This window comes from Schistocerca nitens, chromosome 9 (genome assembly GCF_023898315.1).
Source record: "Schistocerca nitens isolate TAMUIC-IGC-003100 chromosome 9, iqSchNite1.1, whole genome shotgun sequence".
Taxonomy (NCBI): domain Eukaryota; kingdom Metazoa; phylum Arthropoda; class Insecta; order Orthoptera; family Acrididae; genus Schistocerca; species Schistocerca nitens.
This window is the reverse complement of record NC_064622.1, coordinates 66,708,169-66,718,770: the sequence shown is the minus strand read 5'-3', so window position 1 is coordinate 66,718,770 and position 10,602 is coordinate 66,708,169. Positions and strand designations below refer to the sequence as shown.

The 10,602-nt window shown below is 43.5% G+C and overlaps 1 pseudogene; it reads right to left on the bottom strand.

The window, feature by feature from the left end:
- Positions 1–6,331: 6,331 nt before the first annotated feature.
- On the bottom strand, positions 6,332–6,449 carry LOC126204486 (5S ribosomal RNA; annotated as a pseudogene).
- Between the last annotated feature and the right edge of the window lie 4,153 nt (positions 6,450–10,602).

Below are 10,602 nucleotides of genomic sequence, written 5' to 3'. Positions count from 1 at the left end.
TAATTGTTTACTGTGTTCAGTGGATGAGATGTCTGTGCTGGAGGAGGAGGAGTAAATTAGCTGTTGCCATGCATGTGAGGAATGTGTTGATAGCAATGATGTTTCACGAAATAATGAAGATGCGGCAGGATGGGGCTAAGCTATATTTCACGACTCATGCTGATAAATGCGTGAGCTGTAGCCGTAGATCGTTTATGAAAGTCTAGTCAGTGTTTTGAAGCACAAGAGGCAAGACATTCACCCACTTCAGTGTGTGGCCTCTTCTAACAGGCAGGGAGCGCACTGGCTTACGGCACAACCATGCGGTAGCCGCAGTGCAACGCACTTTCTGTGGCGTAAGAAATACCTGCAGCTCTCCTCCTCTTTCCCATCCCTAGTGCATGGATACCCTCTGTCATTGACCACAGACTGCTTCAGGAGTTGTTACATATGGTATTGCGGAGTATTGTCACATACATAACTTGAAGTTGTCAAAGGGACTAAATGTACAAACAGCCAAAGAGTGAGAGCTTTGCAGATGGTGTGAGAGAATTTAAAGAATTACACGTTTTTTATTCCGAGAAATACCACCATCGCCACACTTGAACACAGACTCTAAAAAGTTCTCGACACACTTGCGAAACTGTTCCTGAAACACTTTGCGCGCTTTTGTGGGAAATATTCTTGTCTTTGAGCACAATCTGCTTCAAGAGTTACTAAATCGAATCGAATATGTCTCTAAAATCACTTTCAAAGACATCACTGCACAGTAGTTTGCTTCAATTTTGCGGTGTATACCGCCACACTCGAACACAGATACTAAAACAACATCACAATACTTGTGAAACCTGCCTGAGATACTTCATATGCTTTTGTAAGAAACAGATCCCGAAAACTGTATCAGCTGGAATATCTGATTTTACACACCAAATCGATGCTATTAGGAAGTAGAAACAAATTGTAACTCTAAACACAATGTACACTGCTTTTCGAGTCTTAGCTGCTTGTTTGAAGGCACTGCCGGAGAGAGCGAAATTTCTGAGTCCTACTGCTTCTGTGGTGTTCATCACATTACTGAATCTGTGAATGAGCTTAGTTTATATTTGCTACTGTTGTAGTCAGGGATGTTATTTTCCACAATTCTCGAAGCGAACACTGGTGTCTGAGCACAGATGGGAAAATCAGAACAATTCGAAGCACTGTCCTACAGTCGAGAAAAATGGCTGGAATTTTCGGTGAATTTCCTACAGCTGCTGGTCTGGAGATGCTCTACAGCCACAATGGTGGATGAGGGACAGCATCTCACCAGAGGTGGATGGTCTACTTGGATGTGTCTCGGATCACTCGAACAAAGAAGATGTCGCGTGACTCTGAGACGCCACAGAACTTTCTGTAGATCCCATCTTGTTCAACATTCTCTGTAGAGGCTCCTATCCACCGCACAAAGGATGTCTTATGAATAGAGTATTCTGATTGGTTCTTACTGAATTTATCTGCCAAATTGCTGCTGCTGCCAGTGTGGGAGCACTCTCCGCCATTTTTTTCTGCAGTCGGACAAATTACGAGACTTTCAGCGGCAAAAATATTTTGTACACATCGAAAACAACATACAGCAGTCATATCGTACTGACAGTTAAACCGTACAAAAGTGGTCCAGTCAAATACATTCTTCAGTTACACTGCTATGCTACTGTCGAGGAAAACTTAAATTTTTCAGCGTGAAACCGATCTCGAATCGGGCTCTATCACAACATACCATATCGATATATTAAACACTATTCGTTTCCTCAACCATACAAAATCATCACTTCTGCATCCTGCATATAGCTATCGACCACCAGTCACCCGTACATAGACTGCAAGGACGGACAGATCACAAAAAACAATAATGCTTGCGCCGTATATAGTCCTTGCAGCACTAAATATTTCTTGCGTGCTCTGTCGGTCACCAACTGTGGTAGTCATGAGTCAAATGCCCAGCTCACACGCTGAGCCCGACAAGTGATGAGAGCGCCCTCAGTGGACCGCAGTCATTCTCAAAACTGGTGTACAAAGGCTGGGCTGGTTCCCGTCGGCATAGAGATTTTAGTGTTTCCGGCCCTGACCTACTTGTTTGCTTGCTGCCATACTTTCGACAGCCATCTCCAGACTCTGGGATTACAAGAACATATGTATTTTCACATGGTTTGCCAGAATATCATACCATTTACGCGATAATTCTCGGTAAAAATCGCACAGCAGTATGCTACCCTTTGCTGACAGTATAATTCCGAAGATAAAGACTGAAAATTATATCTCTAGAAACCCGAAACTTTAGCGAGGTCCAGCGAGATGGAAAGTAATGCAAACCACTGAGTAACAAAAAACTTATCTTGTCTGTGAAGATCTTTACGTAAAAACTCGAAAAAACATAGAGGAAACTGGTTGTTCCATTCGTATTTTTTTAACGAATACCAGTGACAGTGACATAACAGATTCCAAATCATCCTTGTACTTTATACGCTCAACTAAGGTGTATCTCATTTCTAGAGAACCTTCAAACGACGTCTCTTCCAGCTTTGTTCCCTATCTAGCTGCACACAACACACACCACAACCAATGCTCTCTCAAGAAAATTAAGACGGGGAAATGGCAGAAGCAGTCGACTGGACAATTTACATTGGAGGGAATAACTGTACAGCGCAAAAACTCGCCTATATTGAATCTTCTCAAAGAACACACGCGATCTCAAAGACTGCCTCACAATTACTGAGTATCAATTTGCTATTCAGCTGTCTAGAGGGTGATACGGTTAGCTCAGCTACATTCCTGCACTCCAGCCATCCAATTCGGATGGCTCCCGCCGTAAGCTGGAAATAGCTGGAAATGTCAATCGTTCCAGTCACGGGCTACCGCTGCAACGCGCGCTCTTGTTCCCAGGCAGAATCGTTATAGGAAACCAGCCACATGCGTTTTATCACTGAACCTACAATTAAATATTGCGATTATAGCCTCATACTGATGACATTCGGCAATGAGCGAAGTATCGGAAATACCGCCTCCTGACGACGGTGGCTCTGGAAATAGCAAAATATGTAGGAGTCTTATGACTGGACATAATTTGCCATGTGAAAAAATCTTTCATTCCCTTATGGCTATTGCATTTTTCCACGTCAAATCCATACCTTCCTTACGACAGGAGACAGCTATTTTCTTTGCACATTTAGGAACACACATACTTTATAAGCCTGCTGATCACAGTGAATCTGTCACATATCCCCTACTAACAATAACACTTCTCCAGTAACCGAACACTGGTAAGGTCGAACAATACTGATCGAAAATCTGCGATGGATGGATATGTCTTATTTGTTTTTTTTCTTGCGAGTGGTATCAGTATGTCTTAGGAAGAGAGATGTAATCGTCTTATAAGCGACCGGCTATTGAAAAACACGATCGCTCCGACTATGTTACTCCCACAAGTGGTCTTGGTTCTGCCAGAGCACACAAACATCCATGTTACAAACTATACAATCTTCAGAAATCGAGGTATGGTATGCTTCCTAGTGAAGTGGTTTTCCACACAAATAATGTGACATTGAATATAGATTGTGATCGCTGGGGTGTGTAATAACAGACCGAAAGTGTGGGTCACGCCGCTAGTGGTGTAAGTTCGTAATAAAATCAGCGAATTTAGAAAGTGATTCGGCTTAGGAACGTGGTACGAAGCTGACATTTGCACCTCCCTCATGCCGTCACTAGATACATCTCCAGTATTTCTAACACATTCTATCTCGATGCCATGTACAGATTCTGCGAAATATCCACTGGATTATAGTCAAGGGAGGATGATGGCTGATTGAGAATGATCACATACAGCAGATGGTGTGCTATGTAACGAATGAATTAAAAAATGCAACGCTAGAAATGTACAAAATCCTCTGGCCAATATACTGGCTTTTCAGATTTATAGTGTTACACTTTCTGGTAGAAACGCTGTCTGCAATTTGGGATACAGTCTTTCCATTTACCCACAAATCTGGGTTGGGTCCTATGGAGATGTCTTTTAATGATTACAGCCACTAGTGAATCATATTCGTGGCACTCTCTTATCTTGAAATCTGTCACGTTTTCGAACCTATCTGCTAAAATAAAATTCCAATGTGGTTTTTTAGGTATCCCCTGTACATCTTGTAGCTGGCACATAGTCTCTGCCCCACCCTCTCTGATTAGGCGTTTTAAACCGTAAAAAACAGTATTTACAATGCGCTTCTCTGTACTCACTGCGAGTCATAACCTTGCGGTGTTGGCTAACAAACAGTTGCTGTATGGCAGCATTCTACTGTATGTCTATTGAGGTAATAGTTACACATCCGATTTGATTTGGAAGAAAGAGGACCATCTGCCTCTAACTTGGCTTGCATCTGCGTTAAAGGATGACAGAAAATGGATGGAGTGATCGGTTGTGATAGGTTTGTAACGAGGTGTGATTTAACGGCAGACTAATGAATCATTCTAGAGAGAGGGAGATGTTGCTGCAAGTCATTTAACCATTTTTTCCATTGTTTTGTCAGGATGAATCAGATGTGTGGCATGACCTGCATTCTACGTGTGACTTAGGGGACTGTCTACCTGCGATGGTCAACACCAAACCTCCCAGTCATCAGAGGACCTCCAACTTAAGTGCGATGATGATGAAACATGTCCATCCTGTTTCAGTACCCTGCTCTAGACGAATGAAGATTTATGTGACGTACTCCATTCCCCTGCCTCATCTTGAGCATAAAATCTATTCTTCACTTTCATAACTACGGTGATTCTAAGTTAGTGAGAGATGTTTGTGAGGTACTGCAATCCCTGTGTATAAATCTGCTTGACAGATGTCATGTTTATGTAGTTAGTGGCAGTATGACTGCTGCTAAGGGTTTGTCTGTTTCCTTGTAAGAGGTATTCTCTGTTACTAACGATCTTTTTTTTTTTATAGGACTAATGCGAGATTATTATAATTTCTGAACCGTGATTGGATGTGAACAATGGGTGCTATACACCTCTGGAAAGTTATAATGCACTTGTGTCACAAAGAATCAATGTTTTAAGGTAGCAGTTTCTTCATTTTACAGTTTGTCACCATAGTTTGTCATAGAGAAACCTCCAAGGAGAATGTATATCAAGCACTGGAAATATATTTATTACATTGGAATTTTAACAGCCCTGCATTCCACACGACTAATAGGTCGAAAACCGCACCTCTCTGACAGTATAGCGTGTCTTAAGTGTGGAACCAGATAGCCGTAAGAATACATGTGTTTATTGCTGTCATCCAAACAAGACACAGCCAAGAAGGAAAGATGCGAGCTGGGGCCAGTGCCATAGCGACTCACCACTTGTGCGAGTTCCACCAAGGCCACAGATGGCGCTGTAGACCGAGTGGGGTGGCGCAGTGGTCAGCGCACTGGACTCGCATTCGGGAGGACGACGGTTCAGTCCCGCGTCCGGCCATCCTGATTTAGGTTTTCCATGATTTCCCTAAATCGCTCCAGGCAAATGCCGAGATGGTTCCTTTGAAAGGGCATGGCTGACTTCCTTCTCCATCCTTCCCTAATTCGATGCGACCGATGACCTCACTGTTTGGTCTCTTCCCCCAAACAACCCAAGCCAACCCAACGGACGGTGCTGAGGACGAAGATATCGACTTCACCTCGACCAATTGTCGGCCGAGTACAATCTGCCAATGACCAGGCGACAACGGACAGAAGCCTACTTGGGAGAGGGAAGAGCAGCTCTAAGCCACGTGGTTGTAGATCTTCGTCCAGGGCTGGCATAGACAGGGAACATCGTTTAGTGAACTCTGAGAAGTGAACAGACAGTTGTTGTGTGTGTGTGTGTGAAATCTTATGGGACTTAACTGCTAAGGTCATCAGTCCCTAAGCTTACGCACTACTTAACCTAAATTATCCTAAGGACAAACACACACACCTATGCCCGACTGAGGACTCGAACCTCCGCCGGGACCAGCCGCACAGCCCATGACTGCAGCGCCTCAGACCGCTCGGCTAATCCCGCGTGGCGACAGTTGCTGTAAATTGCATTTGCTATGTACTATGAAGTTTACTTACGAGTATTTGCACTTAGCCATTGACAGCCTTTTTGTGTTATATTACATGCAGTACTGCACTCCGTCTTCAGGCTACAAGTGGCCCATCGGGACCATCCGACCGCCGTGTCATCCTCAGATGAGGATGCGGTTAGGAGGAGTGTGTGGTCAGCACACCGCACTCCCGGTCGTTATGATGGTTTTCTTTCACCGGAGCCGCTACTATTCGGTCGAGTAGTTCCTCAGTTGGCATCACGAGGCTGAGTGCACCTCGAGAAACGGCAACAGCGCATGGCGGCTCGGATGGCCACCCATCCAAGTGCCGGCCACGCCCGACAGCGCTTAACTTCGGTGATCTGACGGGAACCGGTGTATCCACTGCGGCAAGGCCGTTGCCCACATGCAGTGCTGCACACTTCATTATTCAACTAGTCACAAAAACGACACAGCATTTATATTCTCTCTTACCAATACCTTCTTGGTACTGACACAGGACACCAGAACAATACTTTAGAACTGATAGCTCAGTTGATTTATGAAAATGCTTCACACTACATCTGCCTGGACCTCCATCAAGCATTAAACCTAATGTTTCTTCTTATTCTTAACCATCTGTTATATCATCACAACACTTTCATATCTACTGTACGCCGATAAGAGGTGCTAACCTCCTCGACATGTGTTCATCTGGAGAAATGGGTGCTGTGAGTAAGATTGGTGCATAACAGCACTTACAGACTCAGTTTGCTCTGTTCCTTCACGAGACGTGGAATTTAGCGGTCTACTTCTGGTCAGCTGCAAATTAAATCGGTGACAGTGTTGCAGGGAGGGTTGCTCAAAGACAATGTGAGGAGATCTTTCAATCTCTAACTTTATGCTAAGAATGTGAGAAAGCTCTGTGACTCCATCCACATAGGGAAACATCGTACATCACGCGCTATGATCAATGTTCTAGAAATATGTAGGATGGTGTCTGGTATATGTTCGAGAATTAACAATGAATGGGTGAACTGCACAGTCATCTGTCTACATTCGTAAGCTAGTGTATGGTACTCTCAAAGTAGAGGAGGGGTGGTTTTAGCGATGATGCAGAAATTGGGAGGCATGCTGCTGCACCATTTGTTAGCATTGAAATTGCTAAAATTTGTTTGTTGTTGTGGTCTTCAGTCCTGAGACTGGTTTGATGCAGCTCTCCATGCTACTCTATCCTGTGCAAGCTTCTTCATCTCCCAGTAACTACTGCAACCTACGTCCTTCTGAATCTGCTTAGTGTATTCATCTCTTGGTCTCCCTCTACGATTTTTACCCTCCACGCTGCCCTCCAATACTAAATTGGTGATCCCTTGACGCCTCATAACATGTCCTACCAACCGATCCCTTCTTCTAGTCAAGTTGTGCCACAAATTTCTCTTCTCCCCAATCCTATTCAATACCTCCTCATTATTTATGTGATCTACCCATCTAATCTTCAGCATTCTTCTGTAATTCTTGCTAAAATTGATCACGCTATCAACTTTGTTGTTGTTTATTGACATACATCGACGGTGTCTTTTCCATCCCATCCACCCAGTGGTATGCTGTTGATTAGCACATAATAACAGACTGACATCTCTTTTTTGAGATGGGGGAAGAGTCTATGTGGAGGGGCAAAACTTTCTGGGGATGGGTAGCCCCCAGACAGTGATAGCATACATGACAGCAGTTTGAGGAATCGATCGAAATGGAACACTGAGCCATCTGCTATACCATCACTGTGAAAGATGAGTTTAAATTCCTTTCATCTTTCCCTCTCCTTCCCTCTTTCCTGACGAAGCAACCGTTTGTTGCGAAAGCTAGAATTTTGTGTGTATGTATGTGTATGTTTGTTTGTGTGTCTATCGACCTGCCAGCGCTTTTGTTTGGTAAGTCTCATCACTTTCTTTCTTTTTAGATATATTTTTTCCACGTGGAATGTTTCCCTCTGTTGACAGGGATGCAGTAAAAACTTATCAATTTCTCTACCAGATGACGTTAGCAGAGTTTTTATAGTTCACAGTTTTTATGCTTCATTGGATTGTACAAAATATCAACGATAGAGAGAACGTTTGGGCGACAGACGTGAATACACCATCAGGGACGCAGATCTCCTTCGAACTGCAGTACCTGTATGAGTTTGGGAACGCACTTCAATGCAGTAGAAAAATCCTCGTCCTTCTTCTTCCTGATCTCGTACTGTCTTTTTCTACTACTACCTCACGCTGCAGGAGGAAGCTTCATTTGGTATTGGCCTTACACATCGTACATACGAGGGTCACTCCAAAAGAAATTCACACATTTTTTTAAAATCCATCTTTTATTCTAAATGTTTGAAAATTTTAGTGTGTAGATACATCCTTTAGGAACAATATTTTCATTTCTCCACATAATTTCCATCCCTCTCAACTGCCTTACGCCATCTTGGAACCAGCGCCTGTATACCCACACGGTAAAATTCTGGACCAACCTGTTGGAGCCACTGTTTGGCAGCATGCACAAGGGAGTCATCATCTTCAAACCTTGTTCCGTGAAGAGAGTCTTTCAGTTTCCCAAAGAGATGATAGTCACATGGAGCCAGGTCAGGGCTGTAAGGTGGGTGTTTCAGTGTTGTCCATCCAAGTTTTGTGATAGCTTCCATGGTTTTTTGACTGACATGTGGCCGTGCATTGTCGTGCAACAGCAAAACATCCTGCTTTTGCTCATGTGGTCGAACACGACTCAGTTGAGCTTGAAGTTTCTTCAGTGTCGTCACATATGCATCAGAATTTATGGTGGTTCCACTTGGGATGGTGTCCACAAGCAAGAGTCCTTCAGAAACGAAAAACACCGTAGCCATAACTTTTCCAGCAGAAGGTGTGGTTTTGAATTTTTTTTTTCTTGGGTGAATTTGCATGCTGCCATTCCATTGATTGCCTCTTCATCTCTGGTGAAAAGTGATGGAGCCATGTTTCATCACCTGTCACAGTTATTCCAAGAAATTCATCTCCACCATTCTCGTACTGTTCCAAAAGTTCACTGCATACCGTTTTTCTTGTTTCTTTGTGAGCCACTGTCAACAGCCTGGGAACCCACCTGGCACAAACCTTTTTTAACGCCAACGCTTTCAGTATTCTGCAAACACTTTCTTCCCCTATCCCAACGTTGTGTGACAATTTGTTCACTGTGATGCGTATGTGAGAAGTCACCAATTCGTTAACTCTCTGCACATTGTCTGGTGTGTGTGCAGTACGAGGCCTACCATTGCGAGGACAATCCTCAATATTGCCGCTTTCATCACGTAATCTGCTTGCCCCCCGACTAACTGTACTGCGATTGACAGCAGCACCTCCATACACATTTGTCGACCTCTTGTGGATGTTTCCCACTGTCTCGTTTTCACAGCACAGGAATTCTATGACAGCGCATTGCTTCTGACAAACGTCAAGTGTAGCAGCCATCTTGAAGACATGCTGTGACGGCGCCACTCACGGGAACAGGTTGAACTAAGTTTGAAAACAAGCGGGAAGGATGTATCTACACACTGTAAAACTTTCACACATGCAGAATGAAAACTGTATTTTTACAAAAATAGCGTGCATTTCTTTTGGAGTGACCTCGTAGTTGCCGGAACTATGACAAGATTTTCACATTTCCACCAAATAGTCAAAACGTGGTCCTGTCACGTTGACTCAGCGCACCCAGTTTCTACACATGTTGCAGAAGGTGGCAGGTATCATTCTCTCTCACTTCTGCTCATTTCTGACTTAAATTGGAACGATCACATGCAGAAAGCTGCAGGGAGGGTGGGGCAGGAACGGAGGAACAGTTACAAGATGCATAGGGGCAGCCTACAATACCTTGTTGGAGTTTTACTGTAGCATATAGGTTCAAAAAAGGTGACCCATTTCGAGACATGAAATAATAGTCGTTGCTATCGTGTTTTTTTAATAGCTGGTCGCTTATAAGACGATTACCACTAGTGGCCGTAATCATACAATGTAAGTACAATGTAGCTATACCACACCTCGATTTCTAACGCTTGTATGTGTTTGACATGGGTATTCATGTGTACCAGCAGAACGAAGACCGCTTGTGACAGTAACATAGTCGTTGCTATCGTGTTTTTTTAATAGCTGGTCGCTTATAAGACGATTACATCTCTCTTCCTAAGACTTACTGATACCACTCGCAAGAAATAACAAATGAGACATATCCATCCATCGCAGATTTTCATCAGTATTGTTATAAAGTATGTGTGTGTTCCTAAATGTGCAAAGAAAATAGCTGTCTCCTGTCGTAAGGAAGGTATGGATTTGACGTGGAAAAATGCGATAGCCATAATGGAATGAAAGATTTTTTTTTACATGGCAAATTATGTCCAGTCATAAGACTCCTACATATTTTGCTATTTCCAGAGCCACCGTCGTCAGGAGGCGGTACTTCCGACACTTCGCTCATTGCTGAATGTTATCAGTATGAGGCTTTAATCTCAATATTTAATTGTAAGTACAGTGATAAAACGCATGTGGCTGGTTTCCTAGAACGATTCTGTCTGG